Source organism: Triplophysa rosa, linkage group LG13, assembly GCF_024868665.1.
Source record: "Triplophysa rosa linkage group LG13, Trosa_1v2, whole genome shotgun sequence".
In the NCBI taxonomy this organism is placed as follows: Eukaryota; Metazoa; Chordata; class Actinopteri; order Cypriniformes; family Nemacheilidae; genus Triplophysa; species Triplophysa rosa.
This window is the reverse complement of record NC_079902.1, coordinates 5,027,855-5,034,879: the sequence shown is the minus strand read 5'-3', so window position 1 is coordinate 5,034,879 and position 7,025 is coordinate 5,027,855. Positions and strand designations below refer to the sequence as shown.

The window sequence follows — 7,025 nt, the reverse complement described above, 5'->3', positions numbered from 1 at the left end:
GAATATACTTACAATACAATACAGTTTATTTATGTATCACATTTAAAAAACATGTTACCTGTCTCTGATCACATAATGCAGGCCACCCGTCCATGACTACAGAGATGAGTGGCTCATCACCTATGATTTTCTTTCTTCGTTGAAAAAAAAGAGACAATGTACAGTGAGAAAAGAACAACACAATCTACAGCAAATGTATTAAAATGATAGCATTAGGCAAACAGTGCATTAACAACACCTTATTGTAACGTGAACGTCCTCAATAGACAAGCAGCTTTCCTTCAACAGGGTATGCAACCAATGAGAGGCACAGTGACAAAATGAGACTGAAAAAAAAAAGACGAGGAGACAATGTATAATGAGAAAAGACCTACACAATCTACAGCAAATGTATTAAAGTTATAGCATTAGGCAAACAGTACATTAACAACACCTTATTGTAACGTGAACGTCCTCGAGGTGTCGAGCAGTTTTCCTTCAACAGGGTAACTTTATGCAACCAGGGGGATGTAGTTGCGCCACCACAGTTACCGTTGATAAGCTCATAACACCTTCGATGCTCCAAGAAGCCAGCTGTGAATACTGAACAGTTTGATAATAAAAATATGTTTCCATCCAACAAACAGATCTCGAGTAACGTTACTTTCCCAAAATCTGGTAACATTATTCCACCTGTGTGTCCAACTGAGAGCCCCATAAAAACTACACTACATAACCCATTTACTTACTTTGATATATAAAAATAGACGTGCATGCCCCTGAATATTTAACGTTAGCCTTGACAGTGTAGCCAGCTAGCTTAATTTACGTTCCCTGACACACACTGAAAATCAAAATATTTATTTAATGCAAACTATGCCATAACGTTACTATGCATTTAAAATCTATATACGCCCTCACTAACTACATTATCCGATATAGACCCGTGGATTAGGTTTTCAGGCCGTGACGCCGTCGCACTCGCAGACCATCTTCAACGTGCTAAACTTTCTTTTAACATTATACAAATGTCTTTTATATATATAATAAAGCATAACACCATTGAATCAAGACAAAAATGATAACTTACCTCTTCGCCGCCTTATATAACATGTATTAATGACAATTCAGCTGCTGAGCAGCACTAGTGGCGCCTGAGGTAACTGAACTTTCCGCGGTCTTTTAGGTAACAAACACCCCTCCCCCTCCTTCTAATTTATAACTTACAGAAGTGAGTTGAATGGATGTCGACTACCCAGAGACAACTCATAAGTAGTTCAGACAACTTGTAAATTTAAGTCTGAGTTTTTAAAAACGTATAAACTTAAGTGTAATAAATAAAACTTGTCATGATTATTGGAATTAAATAGAAATTGTTAGTAGACATAACTTAATGATGCTATAATGTTTTACAGTGGAGAAGAGAATGAGCTGAAAAGTGTTTTGGTACCCCTTTAAAAGCACATCAATTAAATAAATAAAATAAGAAAAATTATAAATTAATATTCAGTATTTGAATGCTCGTCTATTATGAAAGAAGCTGCTGTATAAGCCCAAATGGTTTAATTGGAATACTGACTACTTGGCAAAATAGGAACTGTTATGTGGCCATGCAGACCATTCCTATACAGCTCAGATAAGCATGAGTATTTTCTGTCTGCTGTGAGGGGATTTCACTACAGTTGATCTTGTTGTTGAAATGTCAAAATGGCATGATCATATAAACCTGTGCATTTCTGGTTACAACCGATTCAGTTAGAATGGCATTGCTAGAATAGAGTGGATTATTGTGATTTAACACCAGTGATTTCACAACGCCAAAAACTACACATGCTTTTAAAATGAGGGTTTACTAAAATGACTGCTTCAAAACGTTACAGTTTATGTAAAATATGATATGGAATATGATAACCCTAACCCATGGAACAGAAATTAAGCTTTGGAGAAAACTTGAGTTGAGCAATCATGACATCATAATGAACCCTCACTGTACTGAAGAAAATAACACACTGTTCCAACATCTCATCTTGCCTGCTTATTTCTCCATTGACAAAATAAATGTGCAAGCAACATACCCAGAGGAGCATTTTTGCTCGTAAGTTGCTAGTTCAGCTCGAGAGACTTAATGGAGTTCTCACTTGTTTCATTAAGCATCAGATCAGATAATTAGGTCTAGCAGTGGCTAGTAAAGGGCTTGGGGCTGTGTGTGCCATCAGTCTGGCTGCACTGTCATGTCTAATGGTTAGAGAGTCGGACTCATGATCAGAAGGTTGCCGGTTCAATTCCCAGGGCTGGCGGGTAACGACTGAGGTGCCCTTGAGCAAGGCACCTTACCCCTACTTGCTCCCCGGGCGCTGCAGTGATAGCTGCCCACTGCTAGAGGGGTCAGTTGTGGCCTAATGGTTAGAGAGTCGGACTCATGACCAGAAGGTTGCCGGTTCGATTCCCAGGGCCGGCGGGTAACAACTGAGGTGCCCTTGAGCAAGGCACCTTACCCCTACTTGCTCCCCGGGCGCTGCAGTGATAGCTGCCCACTGCTCCGGGGGTACGTGTGTTCACTACTCTCTGGATGGGTTAAATGCAGAGGTCACATTTCGTTGCCTTGTACATGTGCAATGACAATAAATTGAATCCAAAATCCATCCAAAATCCAAAAGACGTCTTTTCTACGTCGTTGACGACGTTGGAAAGACGTACCCTGAGGAGCCAGAATGAAAGATTTATGACGTCTTCTGAACGTCTGTTATTGAAGTCCAGGTGATCTCTATAATCACCTCTATAATTGCGTTGAATAATTAATTTACATCTGCTTCCTGTTTCCTGCATCGCTGCCGGCGGCTTGTTTGTATCAGTGCGCTTACCACTTCGCTCTAATATTAGTGTATTTTATTATCGTTAATTATTATTGTCGTTGCTAACTTATCCTGATATCTCAATAACCCTGTTCCTGTTATTTACTTGGAAGAGTCTAAACCAAAAGTGATAGTTAACTTAACGCCGTTAGCATAGCAATAGCGTGTTAGCTTGCTTTCTGTTTACACTGTGGAATATCATCTTGCCTCTGGTTTGTCTTGTGTGCTAACTGTTTCTCTTTTTAAGTGAGTATACTACGATTCATCGAGCAACCTTGGTAAGTTGGAATTTCACTTCAAACCCGGTGAGTTATGGCTTCTATTCCTATTATTGTTACTTGCACCTCATGTCATATGTTTAGCTTAGCCTTCTCTGTCAGCTGCGAGGGTTTTATATGCGATAAATGCAGGGAAATAGTTAGGCTGACAGAGAAGATCTTAGAATTAGAGTCTCGCATCCAATCTTTATCTGAGGATAGTAAGAGTGTAAGGACCATAGAAAACACTTTGGATGCGAGCAACATTAGCGCACACAGCTCGGTTCCGGTTGAAAATCCCTTGCAGCTGGGAAACTTCGTGACTGTGAGACGGCGTAGTCACAGGACAAAACATCACTCAACCGTTCCGATTACAGTCTCGAACAGGTTTGCCCCGCTCAGTGACGCACCGACTGAGAAACCTGCTGAAAGTGCCCTAGTTATCGGTGATTCTATTGTTCGGAACGTTAACATAGAGGCACCAGCCACCATAGTCAAATGTTTACCGGGAGCCAGAGCGCTGGGATCCTCAAGTCTCTGGCTTACGGATAATGGGAGATTATTCTTTCATATCTAAAGTTCTGTAAAAAGTAGTTTCAACTCAATTATGCTCCTTCCTCCAAAGGAATGACATCAATGAAGAATTCCAGTCTGGATTTAGAGCATGTCACAGTACAGAGACTGCTGTGATCAGAGTTACAAATGATCTGCTATTGGCGTCTGACCGAGGTTGTATCTCGTTATTGGTGCTGCTAGACCTTAGTGCTGCATTCGATACCATTGACCACAGCACACTCCTACATAGACTCGAAAATTATGTCGGCATTAAGGGAATAGCTTTGAAATGGCGTTTTCAATTTGTAGCAATAAACAATGAGGTGTCACGCAAATCGCAAGTCCAGTACGGTGTACCACAGGGCTCAGTCTTAGGGCCTCTGCTCTTCGCATTATACATGCTACCTCTAGGAGATATAATAAAGCGACACGGAGTTAGCTTTCACTGTTATGCTGATGATACTCAACTTTATATTTCCTCGAAGCCTCATGAAACACAGCAGTTCCATCGAATAATGGAATGCATAGTCGATATAAAAAACTGGATGAGTAACAACTTTTTATTACTGAACTCGGACAAAACGGAAGTGTTACTTATTGGACCGAAAACTGCTATAAGTAACAACCAAGAATACTGTTTAACTATTGACGGATGTTCCATAAAACCCTCGTCGTCAGCAAAGAATCTTGGCGTTCTATTCGATAGTAATCTGTCATTTGAGAGCCACGTCGCCAACACCTGTAAAATTGCGTTTTTCCATTTTAAGAATATATCTAAACTACGTCATATGCTGTCAATCTCAGATGCAGAGAAGTTAATTCATGCATTCATGACATCAAGACTAGATTACTGTAATGCACTGTTAGGTGGTTGCCCTGCAGGCTTATTACAAAAACTCCAATTGGTCCAAAACGCGGCAGCTCGAGTTCTTACACGTACAAAAAAGTATGAACATATTAGCCCGGTTCTGTCAACCTTGCACTGGTTACCTATAAAGCATCGCGTTAACTTTAAAATCTTGCTTATTACCTATAAAGCCTTACATGGTTTAGCTCCTCAGTACTTGAATGAACTCCTTTTGTATTACAGTCCTTCACGTGCATTACGCTCTCAGGCGTCCTGTCAGTTGGTAATACCTAGAATTTCAAAATCAAGTGCAGGTGGTAGATCCTTTTCCTATCTAGCGCCTAAACTTTGGAATAGTCTTCCCTGCACTGTCCGGGAGGCAGACACACTCTGTCAGTTTAAATCTAGACTAAAGACGCATCTTTTTAATCTTGCATACACTACTCTTCCATAATATAAATCTTCAGAGGGTTTAGGCTGCATTAGTTAGATCAACCGGAACCAAAAACACAACTGATGTACTTGTTGCATCAAAGAGTACAGAACAGTACTCTACTCTCAGCCAGTCTTGTCTCATTGTTCCAAGGTTACCACAGCGAGCAGGATGCAGTTCATGGCCTGACCTGATGGTAGAGCGGAGAATGGGAAGTGGGGACCTGACAAGAGCTGAGATGATAGAGCTGGATAAAGAAGGACGCGGTCTCTTGACATGTCTTCACCACAAAACTTCAAATGCTATTAGATTATTAATGATAATCTTAAACTATAATTTATTTTATTATTAAGTTTATTTATTTTATTTAGCCTTGTTGTGCAAGTTCTCTGGAGCTTGTGCAGAGGCAGCAGCTTTTGCCAGAGGGGAACTGGAATCCCCTGGTTGGGCCTGGGTTCTCCTGAGGTTTTTTTTCTCGATTAGAGTTTTGGGTTCCTCGCCACCGTTTGCATACTGTTTTTGCACTATCTGCCTGCCGGGGGGGCTGCTTTAGAATCTTAAAGTTTTACTTAATTAATATTGCATATAGGAATTTATATCTGTTATATTTGACCTGTGCTTCTCTCTCCTTTATCCTAAATGTGTGCTCTCACTGAGCGTGTGTGTGTGTGTTTTTGTGTGTGGTTTTGTCGTACTTGTCTGTGTACGTACGTGTGTGTGTGTGTTGTGTTGTGTGTGTGTGTGCGTGCGCATCCGTGTGTGTGTGTGTGTGTCTCTATGTCTATGTGTGTTAGTACGTGTGCATATTGTGTGTGTGGAGTGTTTTGTATGTGGGTATGTCTGTCTTCTGTGTTTTCAACCTTTTCTTGTTTTTGCAGGTACAACTTTAATTATTTTGCTTATAGTCAATATGTCTCATGTACAGCTGCTTTGTAAAAATGAAAATTGTAAAAGCGCTTTATAAATAAAGTTGAGTTGAGGATTTTAACAAGTCAATTTTTTCCTCAGACTCCCAAAAGCAAAATCAAGCCATTCATGACTTTTGGTTAAAAATAAACAATCATATGGAATGATTTTGCGGGCAATATTAAAAAGGAATCGCGAAGTGCATTTGCAAGTGCGTTTATTATTTGTTCATCTAAAAACCGTTTGCATTTACGTGAACGTACAATGTCTGCCAAATTTCATATGGAAAACCAAAATCTATTTGCAATTGAATAACCTCTGTTTTACGAGTTACGCCCCTGCCATATTTAAATCGCAATTGCAATTCCCCATATGCTATTCACTTCCTCTGGCATCGCGTAGTAAGCCTGCCAAAACTCAAATGAAATCGAAAATCCCATTGCATTTGCTTTTCCTCTGACTTGTACAGAAACCTGTCAATCAATGGTGGGGGTGGGCTTACACAATAGAGTGTGTTTGTTTCGGGAAGTGAAGTCATTCACCGTCAACAAAAGTAATATTATACAGGTAAATAAATTAAAAGTTAAGTTAATGCTTGCTGTTTTGTTAACTATTACAACTGCACTCACAATCTGTGTTGAAAACAGTGCGATTTTTTAAGAGGAAATAACTCGCACTGGAACTCTGATCTCAGAGCGGCATCGCTTAGCATGTGAAACTTCGGTGCAGGACTGATAATAATCACCTTCTGCAACATTCTTTTAATGTTACACATGTTTGTTTGTTTACGGTATTTATTTTCACAGTACTCCCAAGTTAAGACGAGGACATGACTTTTATCGACAACTCTGTGACCTTATGCTGCATCATGATGAATGTGTAGTGTAAACCATAGATTTCAAATTTTCACTTTGTATGAATAAAACAAGATAATAAATGAAAAAAGTACGTGAATTCTACATTTCTTTATTTTCGTATGGTAAAACAAAGGTAGACAAAGGGTGCGTCTCAATCGGCTCCCTTGTTCAGTAGTCAGGGCACTGATCAGGGAGTCGGCCATTTTAAGGGCTGTCTCATTCGCAAAATCCTTCCAGTGCACTGATTACGTTCAATCCCTAAAAAATCCCACAATGCAACGAAAAAGTCAGGGAGCATCGATGCTCACTATGTACCCTTACCGGAAATCACGTGACATT

The 7,025-nt window shown here is 40.0% G+C and overlaps 1 long non-coding RNA gene across 1 annotated transcript; it reads right to left on the bottom strand.

Annotated features, from left to right (window-relative positions):
• Positions 1-62: 62 nt before the first annotated feature.
• Positions 63-1,148, bottom strand: LOC130564248 (uncharacterized). Its single transcript, XR_008964225.1, has 3 exons — positions 434-1,148; positions 239-326; positions 63-134 (listed from the first exon to the last, which is right to left on the bottom strand). It is a non-coding gene; the product is annotated as an uncharacterized LOC130564248 (long non-coding RNA).
• Between the last annotated feature and the right edge of the window lie 5,877 nt (positions 1,149-7,025).